Source organism: Rattus norvegicus, chromosome 2, assembly GCF_036323735.1.
Source record: "Rattus norvegicus strain BN/NHsdMcwi chromosome 2, GRCr8, whole genome shotgun sequence".
Taxonomy (NCBI): Eukaryota; Metazoa; Chordata; class Mammalia; order Rodentia; family Muridae; genus Rattus; species Rattus norvegicus.
In genome coordinates this window covers 198,099,142-198,118,360 of record NC_086020.1, presented here as the reverse complement: position 1 = coordinate 198,118,360, position 19,219 = coordinate 198,099,142, and the positions used below count along the sequence as shown (strand labels likewise).

At 48.2% G+C, this 19,219-nt stretch overlaps 1 long non-coding RNA gene across 1 annotated transcript in view; it reads right to left on the bottom strand.

The window, feature by feature from the left end:
- LOC120100915 (uncharacterized) overlaps nucleotides 1-18,173 on the bottom strand; it is a 72,139-nt gene extending 53,966 nt beyond the window's left edge. Inside the window, exon 1 of the long non-coding RNA XR_005501205.2 lies at nucleotides 9,321-18,173. This is a non-coding gene — a long non-coding RNA (uncharacterized LOC120100915). The remainder of the gene's footprint in view (nucleotides 1-9,320) is intronic.
- Nucleotides 18,174-19,219: the final 1,046 nt, after the last annotated feature.

Genomic DNA, 19,219 nt, shown 5'->3' with positions numbered 1-19,219 from the left:
AAAAAAGTCAGGCATGGAGGTGAATGTCATGTTAACTCCAGAACTAGAAAGTAGAGACAGGAGGATCCCAGGGTTCCCTGGACAGCCAGACTAGCCAAAACAGTGTGCTTCAGGTTCATTGAGAGGGTTTGTCTCAAAATAATAATACAGAGAAGTAACTGTAGATGCCGCCTCTGCCTGCACATCAGTCTGCACCGTGAGCCCACATGCGCATTCCACACACCGACACAAAGGAAAAAGCACATACTTAATAGGATGGAGAGTTACTTAAGATAGTCTCAAAGAAAAATACATACGATACCTAAGTTCATTGAATGTATATGTCAACTATGCTGAGTGTATAAAATTAGACATTCCCTGTCTTCATTCTCAAAGCAATTAGGGCTCTCCTCTTCTGAGAACTAGGTGGGTGAGTTTAGGGACTGCCAGCTCTGCGGTCCATTTAGTAGAGTGCTAAGTGTGTGTCACCAGACTCTCCACAAAGACACCCAACCCCCTACATCAACAGCTTTAGAGGAAAGATTTTGTAGCTCACAGTTTCACAGTCTGCTGTCCAGTGGGACTCTGTTGTTTCTGAGCCTGTGGTGAGATCCACCACAGTAGTGGCAGGAGCCATTTTTAGCAGGGGGGTGGGGGCTCCTAACCATGGTGAACAGGAAGCAGAGGGGGAAGAATGGAGTGGGGACCAAGTTAAGCATGCCTTCCCAGAAGCTTGCTTTCCCTTAGACCCCTCCTCCTAAAGTGTTCAGAACCTCCCAGAATGCATCAGACTAAGCACTCACCATGTGAGCCTCGGGGGAACATTTCATTTTAAAGTCAAAACTCTCTGGTGAAATTTTCATTTTCTTTGTATTGTACTTTTTTATGATAATATAGCCTCATACCTATACCCCAGAGGCTGTTTGCTCTTACTTCCACAGTGATATATCTTCCACACTTAATCCAGTTTAATATTTATCTCCACACATATCACACAGTGGAGGATCTTACTGTATTTCACATCTACACAGAAAATCAGCAAACACTAAAACAGTGATAATGGCCAGTATGGATTTGCTAATTTAAATATTTCCCATCTTCTCATAATTTTGAAAATGACATTGCCAGCAGCTACTTAGCATTGTTGATGCAAGGACCATGAACATGCATTTCAACTTATTTAACACATTCCTCTTCTTCCAACTTTCCATACAACTTGCCAGTTTTAAACATCTTGGTATCCAGATCTCTTACCAACTGGAACCTGTAGGATTCTACAGGCATAAAAAAGGCCCTAGTTTCCCTTCTTGTCTGATAGAAGGTAGACATTTCTAGAAACAGCCACAACATGAGTCATGATATATAAGGGCCTAGAGGTGCTGATAGGTGAAATCAACCCAGGCAGAGAGCAGGCTTCATGGAGGAGGAGAAATGTCAAGCACTATCTGCCAGTATCAAGCAGCACGCTGGGGAGAGGGAGCTCATCTCCTTGGCAACCACAGGAAGGCTACAAGGGAGTGAGTTACTCCCATGTTTCCTGACAGTTATGAAAATAGGGCTTTGCATAGAGACACAGAGTCTGGCTTCCCAGTCCCTGGCTGGCTTTGAAACATGGCAGCTCCTTCATTGGGAGGGCAAGAACTTCAAACCCCTACTCTCTCCCCTCTCGCTCATGCCCCAGGGAGTAGAGCAGAGGGGCTATTCCCCAGCCTGTGCTGGCCACACTGCAGGGCACACCCACAGGTTCCCATTCCTTCAGGCTTTCATAGACTGCTGCCAAACTCCGCTCCTGGAGTCAAAGGAATGTTGAGCAATCTTTGGAATTTTTTTCTGCCAAGAAACAAGTACTTTCGAATTCCGAATTCCATTCAGGCCTCCTGAGCAGGCACATTGTCTGCAGGAGTCTGCAAAGTCCCGGCCTTCCTCAGCAAATGTGGAGGGGATTTTTTCCCTGTTTATATTCTTCTGCTGGCAGGGGTGTAAGACTCCATAGCGATGAGGTCATGGGGCCCTGCCCCGCTGCATCCACGGGTGGCCGAGCTGCCAAAACCTTGCTGTCCTGTCCTATTGGCTCAGTGTGTTCAAGGGTAGGTATGCTGGGGGGATGGGCAAGGTCAGGAGGGTTGAGGAGCAGCCCTCAGATTGCTAGAGTCCCTGCCTAGGCTCTTAGGACATCCCATCCCCGTGCCTGCTCCTTACTTGTGACCCTATGTGGGCTAGGGACTCCAGGCCACAATATCCAGTTTCCTGGGTACTATATGTAGGGAACCCGCTTGGCATCTGGAAATTTTTAGAATTAATCAATGCCTTGCAAGTAGTTCTCAGTGCGAATGCACCCCTCCTCAAAGAAGCCCTTTGTGATGCCCCTCTGCTAAGCCAAGTTCTGCTGATGCATATCCTAGGCTTGTGGTGTCCTAGGCTTCTCCTAAGCATTGCCTTGTTATTAACAATAGGCTGTGAACTTGCTCAACATGTTTTCCTCTTTGGGCCTTACTGTCAGAGAGTGTTCCGGCTGCCTAGGTCCCTATTTCATTCACAACCAGATAGGTGGAAGACTGGTAAGAATGTTTAAGATCGACAGTGTAAGACTCAGAGAGCCAGGGTGGAGGGAAGGCTCCATAATTAAGGGCCTGTGCTGCTCTCCCAAGGACTCAATTTCATTCCAAGTGTCTAAGTCAAGTGATTCACAAACAATTGTAGCTCCAGTTCCAGAGGATTTGACACTCTTCCACAGTGCACATGTCTCACATGCACACATGCATGCATGCACGCGACACACAAATACATACACATAAGTGAAAATGAATCTTAAAAAAAAAATTATGGGGCTGGAAAGATGGCTCAGTGGTTAAGAGCACTGACTGCTCTTCCAGAGGTCCTGAGTTCAATTCCCAGCAACCACATGGTGGCTCACAACCATCTGTAATGAGATCTGATGCCTCTTCTGGTGTCTGAAGACAGCTACAATGCACTCATATAAATAAAATAATAAATCTTTTTTAAAAAATCATGGTGCTGTCTGGCATATAAAGTAGGGATTCCTGATCCACTCCGGTCATATTGCAAGTGCCTAGCCAAAGTGAGCTTTGCATACAGAGGTCATGTTCAGCACCCCTTCGGTCCTCTAGTTTGGGTTTCTTTGTTATACTCGCTCTGGATAGGCCCTGATCCCAACTGTACAGCTTCCCATTTATCTTAGGTTTGATCAAAACTTGAAAGATTCAAAGCCTATTATATCCATTGTTCTGTCCATACTCTAAGATTAAAGATACTATTTCCATAGAAGAAACTACCGTCCCAAAGAAGTGGACCTCAATGTATGGTACCAGATGAGAATATTCTCTGCCCATGAAATGAGCCAATTCAAACCAAAGTAAAGCATAAAGGCAGGTTTATTTGGGGCAGCTTTTGGGCGCGTTCACACAGGAGGTAGGTCAGGGAAGTAGCCAAGCAGAGGGAGATAGAGGGGAGAGAAGAGAAAGGAGAGGGAGAAGGAGAGAGGAAAGGGGGAGTGTGAAAGAGGGAGACGGAGAGGGAGGAAAGGGAGAGGGAGGGGGAGGACAGGGAGAGGGAGAGGGAGGAAAGGGAGAGGGGGAGGGAGGAAAGGGAGAGGGAGAGGAAGAGGGAGAGGGAGAGGGAGAGGGAGAGGGAGAGGGAGAGGGAGAGGGAGAGGGATTGAGAACCAAATGACTGGATTACATAATGAAGAGCCTTTGAGTGAGAGGAAGTCCGGCTTCTGGGCTGGAAAGTTCAGCACAGAGAGTGGGGTATGCTGGGAGAACCTGGAGGCCAGGTCTGCCTTGATTTGTTGCATAGGTCTGAATTAAAAAGATCTGAAACCCTACACATAGTACCAGGGGAAGGAAGGGAGAGTGGGAGATGGGTATCAGGTGGAGGACGCAGTCTTGCAAAAAGAGGGACAGTGGGGCAGAAGAGAGAGCCTGGAGCGGCCTCAGATACAGTGCTCAGATGGAGTGGCTCTCAAGAGGACAGCATCTTGAGAAGGCACTGGAAATAAGACAGAGTGTGTTTGCTCTGAGAACTGGATCAGAAACCCCAACTTCAGTCTGGTGGTGGTGGCACACACACACCTTTGATCCCAGCACTTGGAAGGCAGAGGCAGGTGGATTTCTGAGTTCCAGGCCAGCCAGGGCTACACAGAGAAACCCTATCTCTATGGGGGAGAAGGGGTGGGAGGAGGAGAGGGAGAAGGCAGGGAAGGAGAAGGAAGGGGGAGGAAGAAGAAGGGAGAAGGAGAAGGAGAAGGAGGAGAAGGAGGAGAAGGAGAAGGAGAAGGAGAAGGAGAAGGAGAAGGAGAAGGAGAAGGAGAAGGAGAAGGAGAAGGAGAAGGAGAAGGAGAAGAAGTCATTTCATAAGCCAGACAGCTTTTTGCTTGTATTGTCTACACTACTTTCCTTTTTCCCCCTTCAAGGAAGCAGCTGGGAAAGTTGGGACTCATGAGTGTAACTAACTTCAGCTGTGCAGATGGGACCAAAGACATGTGTCTGTAGCCAAGTATGTATCTGACTCCCAGGTAAGAAAATCTTAAAGAGGAGGAGACAGAGGGACAGAGTAGCCATTGTCCATTGCCTCTCAACCCTGTACCACAGACCTGTTGAGATCACCCCTTTTCTGTAGAAAACCTGAGGGTTTTGCCATTGAGAGAAGTAGGTTGCCTAAGCTGTTTCCCAGACTTCTTGTGAGATTGCCTCATTCGAATGGGAATCCTTGTGAGATCTAGGAGATGTAACAGACAACAATACAGAGATTAAATCAGGAAGTTCCCTGGTGTGAGGAAGGCAGAATGAGGTTGAGGCAGAAAACAGTAACTGCAGGGGTAAAGGCCCTTGTACAGGGTGGGGAAGATGGAATTGAGTGGGCACTGGGGAATGTGTGTCCCATGTCATGAGTGTCATGGAGATGGCAGTGGGCAGATTAGGAGCTGTCCTCCCTGCTAGAAAGCGTGGACTGTTGAGAAGGAAGTAGAGAGCCATGGAAGGTTGTATGTACCCTCTGGATTCTATATTTAGAAAGGACTGACAGGCAATGGGTAGTATTCTGGAAAGCTTCAGTGACAGCTTGGGTGAACAGGAACAGCAAGAAGTGAGAAGAGGCGAGGTCTTGGATAGTGGAAAGGAAGGCAGGGTTTCTTGTTGCTGTTTTTCTCAGACAGGGTTTCACTGGGTAGTCCTGTCTGTTCTAGAACTCTCTCTCTATAGACCAGGCTGGTCTCGAACTCAAGAGATCTACCTGTCTTGCCTCCCCACTGCTGAGATTAAAGGTATTTGCTATCATACCTGGCCAAGAAGGCAAGAATTTCTAGTGGTTTTGGTGAGGAATGTGAGAAAAGGAGGACTGAATGACTTTCGGGTTTTGCTGCTAGAAGGATGGAGTCAATATTGACTCAGACCATGCATGTCATTAAAATTATTGACCACCAACCTGGGGCAGGACCCACTCAATGCCTCTGCACTCTCATCTCCTTCGATCCTCATGACCTCAGGCGGCGGAACATAGCTCCCTCAATCCAGAAACAACAGCCTGACTATGACTACTTGTATATGAGTGTGGAGCTCAGATGCCCTGGGTGGCTTTGACCCCATGCAGCAGATGTGCACATCTGGCTTCAAGATTCCAGACACCGGCTCCTTTACCTCATATGACTGGGCCAGTCTGGACTTCCCGGTGCTGAGGGGCCCCAGATGAGGTGCAGGTGGAGTCAGCCAGAGGCACGTTTGGGGGGTTGTGCCAGGTACACACTCCCTGCCTGACATTCTGCTGGGTAATCCCCAAAGCTGCAGTGCACCTGCACTACACTCCCGCTGAGGTCACTCTGCCTTCTCTACCTATCTGAGTGCCAAGGCAGCTCAGACCTCGAGGATGGAGAGCCAGGGCAGAGATCAAGCATGGTCAAGCATCGAGTCCCGTGGAGGCCAGAGATGGAGCCTCTGACAGGGAGGGGTTGGAACACAGATAGCCTCTGTTGGTCTGGTAGACACAAGCACAGTGTCCCAGGAAAATACTGCTGTTTGCAAACAAATGTCACAAGCTGGGGAAACAGCGCATCTTTGTCTGTTCTGGCTGCTGCTCATGAGGCTTCTCTGCCCCCACCCCATCCCCCTCCTAGCTAGGGTCCTTTTCATCTTTGTCATTGTGTCCTTGGAAGTGAGTAAAAAGGATGGCTGGGTGAGCTGAAGCCAGGCTTAAGGCACCTGGTCTCGTCTTTGGGATACAGTTCTCACCCAGGCCTCTCAGGTCTCACTCTCCAAGCCAAAGGTCACTGGAAGAAAATAGGCTTCAGATGACAGGCCTGCTCAGCCTACTGGCCTGGGCCTCTGCAGCTAGACCAGCAAATGCTCAGACTACACCAGCAACAAGACTACACCTCTGTGCCATGTCAACCCAGAATCTCAGGCGCTCAAGAACCTCAGTGATAGAGACAGATTAGATGATTTGCCCAAAATCATGAAGCTGCTGACTAGCTGAACTAGTTTCCCATGTTCTTAGAAAAACCCTCCTCCTAGTACCACTCTTGCCCCCTTTGTGTCTCTGTCTCTGTGTGTGTGTGTGTGTGTGTGTGAGAGAGAGAGAGAGAGAGAGAGAGAGAGAGAGAGAGAGAGAGAGAGAGAGGCAGGACAGAGAGACATAGACAGAGACTGCAGTTGGGGTTTGAAGCTACAGTCGTATGCATACTCTACCACTAAACTGCATGCTCAGCCCTCCTCTTCATCCTTCTGTGGGTCCCTCCCAGACCCCAGCCCACCCAGGCAAACTCAGACAGGGCTGGGCTAAGCTTTCTCCACACATGTGGTGCTTATCACGCAAGCATTGCCTCGGAGGGTTTCGCAATAAGCCTTGTGTTCTGGTCACCCCAATGGGCTTGGAGTTACAGGAGAGCAGGGGCCTCTCATGCTTTTCTCAAACTGCTGCCCATGTCACATCTCACCCATGTCACATCTCGCCCATGCTCACATCTTACCCATGCTCAGACTTGTGGCTCACCAAGTCCCCTACTCAGTGCAGGAGGAGTTGCATGAAGGCCTTGAGAATGGACTAGATATTCTGTCTCTGAATATAGAAAGGCAAAGAGATGTTTGTAGAACCCAGCTCAGGAATGGGACTTATAAAACAGGGAGGTGGCCAAATCACTCACATTGGTCTTGGAACAGGCTCTGTTCACAGGGCCAACTGAAACACAGATCCGAAGGCCAACCATGCTCCCCAGAGGCTGTGGGAGCATGGCCCAGCCTAGAGCTGGCAGTGGAAGCGCCAGGCTAAAGAGGTAATGGGTACCCCAGATTGGCTGCTGGCTTTCAGAAAGATGACTAGGGCTTTCCTGGGATACCCTTCTTCTAGACTAATTTACCCCTCCTCCTCTCCATTCAGCTATTTAATCAGTACAGTCCCCATTGTGTCCAACTTCCCATAAGCTGGGCAAAGTTAGCCTGGTATAGTGCAAGGGAGGCAGACCCTGGAAGTGGGGTTCAGAGTCTGTCTTCAAAATGCCTGTAAAAAACTGGAAAGAAAAAATGAGCACACACAATTCAGACTTCAGCTGAGAACAAGAACACAGCAAGCAGCGGGGAACCAAATACAAGGGCAAGGGAGGGGACAATCATTCACTGGACTAACGTCGTCAGACAATGAGTTTTTATTTCCTGTCTTTCCTGCAGCCATCCCTAACCCCCCCCCCCGCCCGCACGCCCCCACCCCACCCCCAAGCACCACACAGAGTACAGCGGAGAGCAGGGATCACAGCCAGCAGCAGTGACCGGGAACCTTGAAGCTTCTGAAGCATCACAGGACAGGCCTGGATTTATAGCTCTTACGAGACACATTACTTTCAGGGGACTCACTCTGCTCTGGGGACACTACACAGCTGACATCAGCTCCAGGACATCAAGACTATAAGTGACTTGACAGGCTAATAATTCTCAGAGGCTTACAACACTCATGGTTTCAGGGAAGATGGTACACACAGGCGGGAAAAGGCAGTATGAACCAGCAAAGCCAGCAAAGTCTCGTGCCGGAAGAGCAGAGTGGACTCTGGCTGCTGCCAATGACATTTTTCCAGAGCAGATTCTTGGTTCTCACTTCTGAACCTTCGAACTTTCCTAACAGCTGGAACTTCCCCACCTCTTCTCCCTAGAAGCCCCACCCTTATTTTGAAACCAGACTCTAAGGAACCAGTTGTGGGTCTTACTCTGACTAAACCTAGTGGACCTGCCTGAAGATGTCTGACGTGGGCGGCTCAGCGGCTGGTCTGCACTAGCAGCATCTCCCTCCCTGTCTGTTTTATGTTCAGTAAAGCTTTCACACTCAGAAAAACCCGAGTACCCACACCAGACTCGCTTCTGTGATACATCATCAGGAGATAGAGTGGTGAGGTGGTTCATTCTACTGCCGCCACACCTTCCCCACCACCTACAGAGCCAAAAGTAAAAGTTTCCTCTCTTAAGTTGCTTCTTTCAAGAATTTTATCACCGCCACAAGAAAAGTTATTAATCACACCCTGGAATCAACTGGGAAGAGAATCTCGGGGGGGGGGGGGGTTGGACATAGACATGTCTGTGAGAGATTGTCTTGAATTTTTTAATTGATGTGGGAAGACCCAGTGTCTTAGGGTTTCTACTGCTGTGATAAGAACGCAGTGCCCAAAAGCACCTTAGGGAAGAAAGGGCTTATTTACATGACAATTTGCAGGTCACTCTCTAGTACCTAGGGAGCCAGGGCAGCAACCTGGAGGTAGTAACTGGAGCAGAGCCAGGGGGGTGCGGCTTACTGGCTCGCTTCCCACAGCTTGCTCAGCCTGCTTTCTAACAACTCCGGACCACTTACCCAGGGCGGCACGACTCCTGGTGATCTGGGCCCTCCCACATCAATCCACTAACCAGGACTATGCCCCATAGACTTGCTTATAAATCGAGGCGTTTTCTCAATTGAGAAAACCTCAAGCTAGAGGTTCTTCTAGATTGTGTCAAACTGACAACAAAAGAAAACAACAACAAAAACAACGGGAAAAACGCCTGAAAGTGGGGACCTCATGACTCGGTTCTGGGCCCTGGACTATAGAAGCATGGAGAAATCTGGCTGAGCACTAGGCAGTGGGCATCCATTTCTCTCTGTTCTTGAAAATGGATGTGATTAGTTGCTTCAAGTTCATGCCTTGACTTTCCCTAAATGACAGACTGTAATCTGGAATTCCACACCCAAAGAAACCCTTTCTTCCCCTGCCGCTTTTTATCACAGCCACTGGGGTGGGAGTGGGGGGTGACTAAAAGAGGAGCTAAGCCGCAGGCCTTAGTGCTCCACCCCAGAGCGTTAGGAGCACAGATACACACCCAGCAGGATGAACTTAACCTCACCACGCAGCCTCCAGTCGACATCGCAGGAGCACAGGAGCGTCCATGTTATCTTTTTGTTGATAGCTGCTGCAGCCATAATTTCTAAAAGCAGAAACAGGGAAAGTAACTAAGAAACAAATCATCTCATGCGGTTACTGTCCCACCCCGGCCCCCGTAACAAGAAGAGCTCTACCATGCTGCTAACAAAATTCCTGACTACAATACAATGTTATGAACCAGGAGTTTTTGTGCGCGGGGAAAGTACTCCAAGTTCTTCAAGAATCAGACTTCAGAAGAACTGGGACAAGTGAAAGAGAAAAGAGGGAATTTCAGAAAGAGTAAATTGCTTCAGTCAAATATGGCAGGTTGAAAGGGTGTAAGCCAATGTAGGCACACATGACATGCCTCTTGTCACACACCAGGACTCTTGTCTCTTTCCCACAGCAGTCATTGACTGTAGTATATCTTTTCCCACTAACTCAGGATGTAGACTCTTCAATGCAGCCATTCCAAATCAATTAAAGCTAATGGGGGGAGGGGGCGGTGTTAACTTGTCCTCCTGTCTAGAGTCTTGAGAAGGTATAAGAAAACAGGTCAAGCTGGAGCAGATTTGTGCTTTGGAGGAAAGAAAAGAAAAGGCCAACTGAGGGTGGGCCACAGGATCCACTTTCATCACTTTCATTTAAAGTCTAGAGAAAGAAAGAAAGTCCTTGCCCAAGGTCCATGGAGGCCAATGGCAGTGGTGTTGGAGTCAAGCCTTGTGTCCCTTAAACAATAGGGTGAGGCCAGACATTTGGAAGCTGCAGTTTACAAATGCTTTCGAGTGATATGGGGCTGGCCACTCAGGAGCTAAGATCTCACATGAAGGTCTTCTGAGCTCTCTGAGTTCTCCCTACACCTTAAGATGCTCCCCTTGCCCAGATTCCCATGCTCTGTGGATTGGAAGCCTATGGTGGGAAGTGAGAGGGGGCATTAGAGAGGGAGGCACACGCAAGCTCATAGAGACTCTGGGGCAGACAAAGAAGACCCACTCCTACTTTCTCCAGAACCTAAACCAAGGGAGTCAAAGTCCAACAAAGGATCCCTTCTCCCCTAACTTCCAGGTATGAGGACTTTCCAAAAGTTTTTGAGGATGACAGTGTTATGATTTAAAAAGTGATATTTATGAAAACATAACTATGAAAGCTTTGTACGCCCCGAGTCCTGTCAGGAGAAAATATCACCTGTAAACCATCTTTGAGTATGGAGCTGTGTGGAATGGAGATCCCCTTAGCCTGAGAACTCGAAGGGCTAGATTACCCACAAATGAACAAATGAAGGGGGTCTCTGTGACTGAATTGAGATGAAGAAAAGGAAGTTTCACCAAAGACCCAAAAGGTCAAAGGCCATGAGGCTTTGACCCGGGGAGGGGACAGGAACACAGACAAGGAGCTAGACACAGCTGCAAGCACCCCTTGTCAGGATTCCCAGGTCCCCACCATGGTGGACTTATTGCTTGTTTTGGTCTTTGCTTTACTAAAAGAGATGTGGATAAAGGTGGTTTTGTTTTTTGATTTTTGTTTTTTTCTAGAGTGGTAAAATGAGGTGGGGAATGATGGAAGTCATAGCTCCTTTTGAAGGCAGACTTGGGCTCATAGGAGGGAGAGGTGCAAGACAGACTTTATACAGAAGAGCACATGGCAGTGGAAGGCACATAGGGCCAGTGGGGTGGCTCAGTAGATAAAGGTATTTGTTGCCAAGCCTGACAACATGAATTCAACCTCCAGAGCCCATGTGGTGGAAGAAGAGAGTGAACTCCTACAAGTTGTCCTCTGACCTCTGCCCCCACCCCCCCATACAGACACACACAGACATACAGACACACACAGACATACAGACACACAAATGCACACATATACCACACCGAATTAATACGATAAAAATACTTTTGAAAAGAGTACAGAGAGTAATACAGTCTTCAAGAGCCGTCTTGGGATCATGTCTTAGCTGACAAAGGGACAGAATTGAGCTGTAGACACGCCAGAGCTTCCATTGGATCTATACCAAGGTGGGGACCTTACCAATGCCAGTACACAGTTCCAGGTTCTCAAGACTAGACGGCAAAGCTGTAGTCTAACCTGTATGCACTGGACTTTATCTAGATGTGCTACTGACCTTTCCCCAAGTCAGAAACTAGTCTCCCAGTTGTAGAACTTGATGGGGAGGTGGGGCAGCAAAACAGGGCCTGATCATTGAGGGTCCATAGAGTGATAATGGAGTGAACCCAAGAAATGAGCTAATGTTCCTCTTTGGGCTACTGCTGACATCCTTTTTTCCGAACCCAGAAGTCACTTCCCAGAGCTCCCCCTTTCTGGGGCAGCTGACTGTTGCTCAACCTTTGCTTCTTAAGTGCTGCCCCTGGTTTCCGGCCTTCATACCTCCACATCGTCCTCCACCTCCACAACACTAGTTCCTCTTCAGTTTTTGTTTACTCACTTCTGTTCCTACAACAAACCATATGTCCTGTCTAGCATGTTCTCATTGATGACTTCTCCTTGGGCATTCCCATGTTCTCCAAGAGGGCTCTCACTCCACACAGAGTTGTGATCACTTGCTATGGTGGTTCCCAAACTTAATTTGGCCCTGATAAATCCTTAATTTTAGGACACACACACACCTCCCCTTGTAGCAGTCTGCTAAGCAGGTATCCTAGACACCTTCCTTAATCCCCAAATGCAACACAGAGCTTGCTAATCAGTCTTCATGGAGGGTGGGGGGCCATGCTGGGAGGCCACACACTTCGGGAACAAGCCCTAGAGACCAAGCTGCTGTAGGTGCTGACTTCTGACTTCCACTCATTAGCATCATGCTGCCTGAGGCTTCCAGGGTCTCTGACTGTTCGGCCTCTCTCCTGTGGTTATGCATAATTCAAAGAACGCCAGAAAGGGGCTGAGTTTTGACCTTGGACCTGGAAGACTGAGACACTCCACTTGAAGACACATAGATGTAAAATCTAGCCATTTTTTTTTCTTTTTCTGTTTTCCTTTTCTGTTTTGGTCAGGGGAAAGGGGTGTACACAAACTATCACTCTCATGAGGAAGATTTTTCTCATTTTGGCAACAGTATGCATTCTCAGGCAGAATTCTTAGTAGCTGATAGAGTACATCCACTATGTGAGGGTCCACTGGGAATTTGGTGAGCATGTTTATGTCAGTATAGAGCCTCTTCCCCTGAGAATCCTCAGAAGGGAAGATGACATATCAATAGAAACAGGTTGAGGCTGGGGACTCTGTTCAGGAGGCACTCCCTGAGGTACTACTCAGAGCTCAAAACTTCGAAAGACAACAGGTCATTACTTGGATTGCTTTCTGTCATGGTATTTGCCAGCACTCAACTACATGGCAACCTCCAGAGCAAGGATCCTGGTGATGCTGTCCTTGAGGACACTTGATCTTTGCCTGGTGACTCACTGGGCCTCTGGATTGGAGGTTCCACTGGCAAAGTCACTTGTACAAGTCATCCATGTTCACCTAGTCATCCATGTACTCTTCATCCAGTTAATATGGCCGCCGTCACTCTTGTCTATGTCTCTCCATCATTGCAAAGTGCCGGCAGGGCTCGGTGGTAATTACATGTTGCTCAGGTCATATTCTCCGTCCTTTGGCTCCAACACCATCTGTTCCTCTTTGGACATTTTGGTCTTTACTTATGAATGCCTGAGTCCTATAGCTACAATGCAAATGTTGCCCAGATCTTTTGAGATATAAAGAACTGTAGGGATAATTTTTCCAAGCCATGGGATGGCCAAAGAAGACCTGAGAGTGCTCCCAGCCTTGGGTTGCTAGCATTATGCATACATTGAATGAAAATATCAAGCAAACAAAATCAAAGCTCTCCATCATGAGATCTCTGCTGTTATTTCTGACTGAGAAGGTCCAAGTGGACACTCATGGACACACAACAGGCCAGCGGGCATGCAGGGGTCTTTTTTTCAACCATCTGTTTCTTAGGGCTACTTTGTGCTGGAGCTTACAAGAAGACAAGAGGAGCCCTCTGAGAATGGGTGGGGCGAGGGACCAGGCTCTCATTAATTCCTGAAATATGAATTGCACACATTATCTGTACAAGGTTCGGGATGCAAAGGAGAGGCAGACAAGGTCAGGCTCAAAGAATACCAGGTCAGTAGAAGACGACATATTCTCCAAGAAGAAAGTACAGGGTTGAAGGATAACAAAGGACAGTGGCTAAGGCTGAAGGGCTATCCTGAGCTAAGAACAAGAAAAGAGGAAAAGATTGTTCCAGGGAAAGAGTGTATGTGGGAAAACTCAAGGCAAGAACCAACTGGGAATTCTCAAGGAACTATGAGAAACTTGGAATGGCAGTAGAGAGAGGAACAGTGGCTCACAAACAGGAGGGAGGGAGTGAGGGAAAGAAAAGGCTGTGCTAGGCAGGGCATCAGGGGCCCATAAGAGTTTGGGATTTTGGAATTCAAACTAATAAGAGTTGTGATAAAACATGAATTTAAATAAAACTGTTTAGCCATTGTGTGATAATCTCCCAACAAGCATCAAAAAGAAAACTGTGGCAGGCAGAAGATTTGGATGACCTTGGCTGAGATGATTACAAGGCTGGGCATTCTCAGGCCTTCTGTAACCATCACATGACATGGAGGAACCACATTATAACTCTTTGCACTTCATGTTAGGGCCATTTAAGAGAGCCTAGGAGCAAAGAAGACCAAAGGAGTGGAGGACTCTCTTCACTTGTATAACCCAGTGGATGGTTCGTAGAAGTTCACCCATGGTTCTAATTGTGTGGAACAACCTGCCTGTAAGGCCTCAGATAAAGGTGTCAAGCCACAGGATTGCCACATAAACAAGGACACTCAGTTAAACTTGAGTTTTAGATGAACAACCAGTGATTTTTAGTATAAATCATCCCTAAACAGTATATGGGGGTATACCCATGTTTTTTTTTTAAAAAAAACATCACTTATTAATCTAAAACTCAATTAGCCAGACATTCTTAGTGTTTGTCTTCCATGTCTGAAAACCCTATATGTAACTGGTGATGGAGATCCGAGGCTCAGGAAAGAGGGCTGGAAACAGGAGTAACACGGGACAAGGTCAACATGGAGGGCACTTGAAGTATCAGCCATACGGGGCAGCTGCCGGTTAATATTTGAAAGAGACAAACCTCGGTGAGTATCTTATTGGCTCCAGTGTTTAGTGTTTGAAAGAGGAAGTGAAACAGGAAAACATCACAGAAGCTAAGGCGGAAGAAAGAAGTGGCTCACATGGGAGGAAAGTCACACATCCGAGAGCAAGAGCATCATCCACGTGGAGAAGGTCATCAGTGGCACTGCAGACTACAGTTCTCTTACATTGCGTTCGAGGGAAAACACCACAGCTGTAGGGCCAATGGGGGGTGTTTGAGATGATTTTTTCCAGGAAGCAGGGGGTGGTAATAGGTGGAAGAGGTTGGAGCAAAGGAGGGCTTGACTTGAGAGTTGGGCAAAGGAAGTCCTTTAAAAGTAAGGAAAATAGGGAGAAGGTCCCAAGAAAAAAAGAAAAAGAGACAAGGTCAGGGGCACACACCTTCCATTAAGCCAGGAGGTCAACTGCAGAGGAGGGACTGGCATGACGGCTTTTGGGACACTTGGAGGAGTTCCTGTGTCCAGGCTTTACTTTATTCCATCATTTGTTTTGTGTTAGTGGGGATTAAATACAGAGCTTTGCACATGCTAGGCAAGTGCTGGTCGCTGAGAAACATCCCCACCCTTTAGTGTTTTTGAACTGATCTTTATACATCGCCCAGGCTGGCCTCATGGTGGCATGCACCATAGCTGGCCCATTTTCTTGTTGGAAGAAGAAGCTTTATCATCTGTTGAAAATTCAGATGTTGAAGGCTTAAGAATTAGAAATGGGACTTTCAAAGACAATTGTTCAAGGAGAAAAACAGATGCCCCGAGAAAAGCACAGCAGGTTTTTCTGAGGCTCAGATTGAAGAAAAACCATGATGGTCTAGGCAACTTTCTCCAGCAGAAATCCATGTGGCCATGTCGCCAACATTCCAGGAAGAGGGAAGCTTTTGTATCCATGTTTGGGATTGTGCCAGGGGTGCAACAAAGAACTTGTGCTATAGAGGAGATTCTGAGCTATGAGAAAGGACAGTGAATAAGGAAGGTGGGCTTCAGACTGAGGAAGAAGAGAGCTGAGAGTTCAAATAAAGAAAATCAGATTAAACAGAGACATTGAGGATCTAGAAGGATGTCAGGATGATCAATTTCAGAGCTGAGGTAGTTCTGGGTAGTGACAAGCTCTAAAAGTGTAATGGTGGAAAGTCAAGATGCAGTAGGACAGAGATGCATATACTAAGTATCTAAAAGGCTAGGCTGTAGGCTGGACCACTGAGGTCATCCATGATGACACAGAGTCTCAGTGTCCTTTGCGCCACCCCATCCTCCTGACATCAATCACCTCTCTGTTGTTAAGCATAATAGTTGCTATGGTGGTGAGTGGGCAAAAAGAGGGTGAGGTCTGTGAAACATTTTCCCAGAATAAAAAGATGTCATGTGTGTAAGCTTTGAATTCCTCTAAACACTCAAGGCAGAAGGCACCCATAGCTTCTTATCAAGATGCCCTGGAACGAAGGATGACTTCTGAGACTCTTCTTTCCTCATTGTGGTGTCAAAGTCTAAGAATTACTTCCCTGATAACAACTCAGAATGCCATGGTGTGTCTCTCTTCCCCTGCCTTGGTATCTGCTCCTCTTGTACCCCCTCAGCCACTCGGATTAGATGATGAAGTCTCACTTCCCATATCCAGTTGCCACTAATTTTGCTTCTGTCTTTCTTTACTCACTGTCGTCTATTTCCTGACATTACAACACTTTCTAACTGACTTCTCTGCTAATTCCCCACTGGCCTCTTCGTCACTCCAAGCGGGCAGAGGCAGAGAGGCAGAGAGGCAGAGAGGCAGAGAGGCAGAGAGGCAGAGAGGCAGAGAGGCAGAGAGGCAGAGAGGCAGAGAGGCAGAGAGGCAGGGAGACAAAGAGAGGCAGAGAGGCAGGGAGACAAAGAGAGGCAGAGACAAAGGCAGAGACAAAGAGAGGCAGAGACAAAGAGAGGCAGAGAGGGAGGCAGAGACAAAGACTCCAGTAGAGAGTAACTGTCCCTTCTAGATGCTCAAGCTCTGACGGGGACAAGGAGATGGGTGCTGGTAGGCTGAAAGGTAACAAGGAAGCCTCACAGTGTAATCGGTGGTGAGTGAAGGACAGCCAAACAGACAAGGCTTAGAGAAGACATCTTGGAAGGTAGACTGTAAGCCAAAGCTGAAAGTACCAGTTTTTCAGGTACTTCTAGGATAGGATGGACTTACTGCTTCAATGTCTTCCTCCCCAAATGCAACCTAAGTTCCTCGACATGTTTTACCCATTACTTAGTCCCATACTGGAGGAGTATCATGGCTACGGGGGTGTGTCTGGGCTTTTCCCAAAGGCTAACAAAGAGCTGAACACCCACAGATCAAAGCGAGTAAGAAGACGTGAAGACAAGTGAAGCTGAAGGCAGAGATCAGAAAGCGTGTGAGGAAGGGCGGGGTCTCCAGAGCTGGTAGACAAGTGTACCTAGGGCACTTCTTCTATAGGACCCAATGGGCTCACTCCTCCTTTGATAGCCCTTTGTATCTTTCTCAGCTGTCTCCTGCCCTCCCTCATTACCCCCTCTCCTTTGCCTCCATGTCCTTAGCTCAGGGAGATAACAAAGAAGAGCAAGATGGTTCCCCAGCTTCAAAGTGGAGATGCTGCCCCTCTCCACAGTTGAGCTGCTGTGCGGGAATGCTATCTTCTCCTTCCTTCTAATGTCTCCCCTGATGCCTGTCCTATACTAACTTCACACCCACACCCCAGCCCAGAGCCTGACATTCACTGAGGCATTTATGTCATTGTTAGGATGAGCCTGGAGCCGCTGAATGGCAGGAGCCATGATATCCCCATTCTGTGTTCTTCCCCCATTCAGTACCTTGTCCTGAGGCCTGGCAGAGATAACAGTTGATGAAATGAATTAAGAGACTGCCCCTGAGAAGCAGCAGGTGCTCTGAGACCCGTGAGTCAACAGCTGGCCTGGGACATGTCTCAGACCAGACACATACTCAAGATTCATGTGGCTGCTGTCTAGACCCTAGACACCAGCCAGTAGACGCTTACTCCACCAGGGTCCCTGAGGCCTCTGCGTAACCAAGTCTTCACAGCTGAGCCTCTGCGTGGCCAGGAGGAGGAAAAGAACACTTAGAACAGGCAGAGGCAGGGTGAGGGACTGTGTGAGTGCTGGAGTGCGTCATGTGGCAGACAGCAGGAGGCTCCTGATGTGTGCCAGCAGAGTCTGAGCCAGAAACAGGGACCCTTGGGGCTTTGAGGGCTGTAGGTTCAACAGCTTGAGAGTGTCAGCAGTTGAGTGACCACCATAAGAGGGGCCATTCTCTAAGTGTGGCCTCCAAGGACAACAGCTCCTGAGGCAATTGTGAGGAGAAAATCTGCTCCAGGGTGTGTGTGTGTGTGTGTGTGTGTGTGTGTGTGTGTGTGTGTGTGTGTGTATGTGTGTGTGTGTGTTGGGGAGGGGGATCAGTATGTGAAAGGTAAAGGCATCATATTAGAAGCTAGGATGTGCCCTGAATTCCTAGGCTAAGGAAAATCCCACCAAGGCTCCAGCCTTCCTATCAGGAAGTGGGGAATTCCCAGAAGCTGGAGGAACAAGCAAATTGCGAAGATGCCAAGGGAAGGGTTTCAGTAGCAAGGGCCCTCCCTCCAGAGGCAAGTCCCTGCTTTTCCCCTGGAAATTGACCCACACGGTCCCTTAGAGGTCCAGTATGTAGTTCGGTGCTTCTCGGTTCTCAGAGGGGAGTCTCGGCAGACTCTCTCAGCTCCCTATAAGCCAGGGTCCCTGACTCCTCAGGGTCTTCAGAGCCTATCTCCCCGACAGTTTCCTCCCCTGGTTATTTTTCCTTCATCACACTCGCCTACACAGGAAAAAGTCTGAAGAGAGGAGCCGGGGTCTGTTTTTCTTTCTCTGGTCTGGGCACATCCCCAGAGTGGCAGCAAGAGTCAGGAACACCTGGCCCGTGCTCTCTGCTGCTGCCGCCATGAGCTCTGTCTTGGGACTAGTTTCTGGCTGTTCAAGTCAGCACATGCTCCTCTGTACCCTGGGGATGCCCCTTCACAGCTGGTACGCTCAAGGCTCTGCCAGTCTGCCGTACTTATTATTACTAGGTTCAGGGAAAATGTAGAGGAGGAGACATCTGAACAGCGACCTGAAAACGGTGAAGGAGAGAGAAGATAGTAGTTTTGGGAGAGGCTTTGCAGCGGAAGGATGCTCTCAGGTAAGGGTGGCTGTGAGGTTGAAAGGAAGGAGTATGGGAGGTTGGGGAATGAAGTCAGAGATCTCTAGGGCTTCATCTCTCCAGGGAGCTTGCTTTTTCGTCTAAGTGTCAGTCTTGAGCTGGGAAGTAACAGGATTCGAGTCACACTTTTGAAAGACTTCTCTGTATGGAGAATTTCCTGCCAAAATGGGGTCAGAAGAAAAGTTAGGAAGCTGTGGTAGTTATTCAGCACCACCAGTGGCCATCACTACAAACTCATCCGCAGCTCTGTTCTTCTAATCCAATCGCAGACTCCTCCCTCACGTGTCTGGACTGGGGAAAGCTGTCCTGGGTCCTGCCCTAAAGAGGGATTTCACACTAGAGCTGTGAAGCACGCGATGCTACACAGTCACAGTCACTTCTCAATCAATCTGACTAGCCAGGAGTCCTATGAAAGCACAAGGTGCAAACTCTTTTTAAGCTAGATGCCCAAGGATCACCTTCTGAATGGTCTGCCTCCCCTTCTTCCTCGTTTCTGAGGTGTTGACTCCCACACTCTGGTCC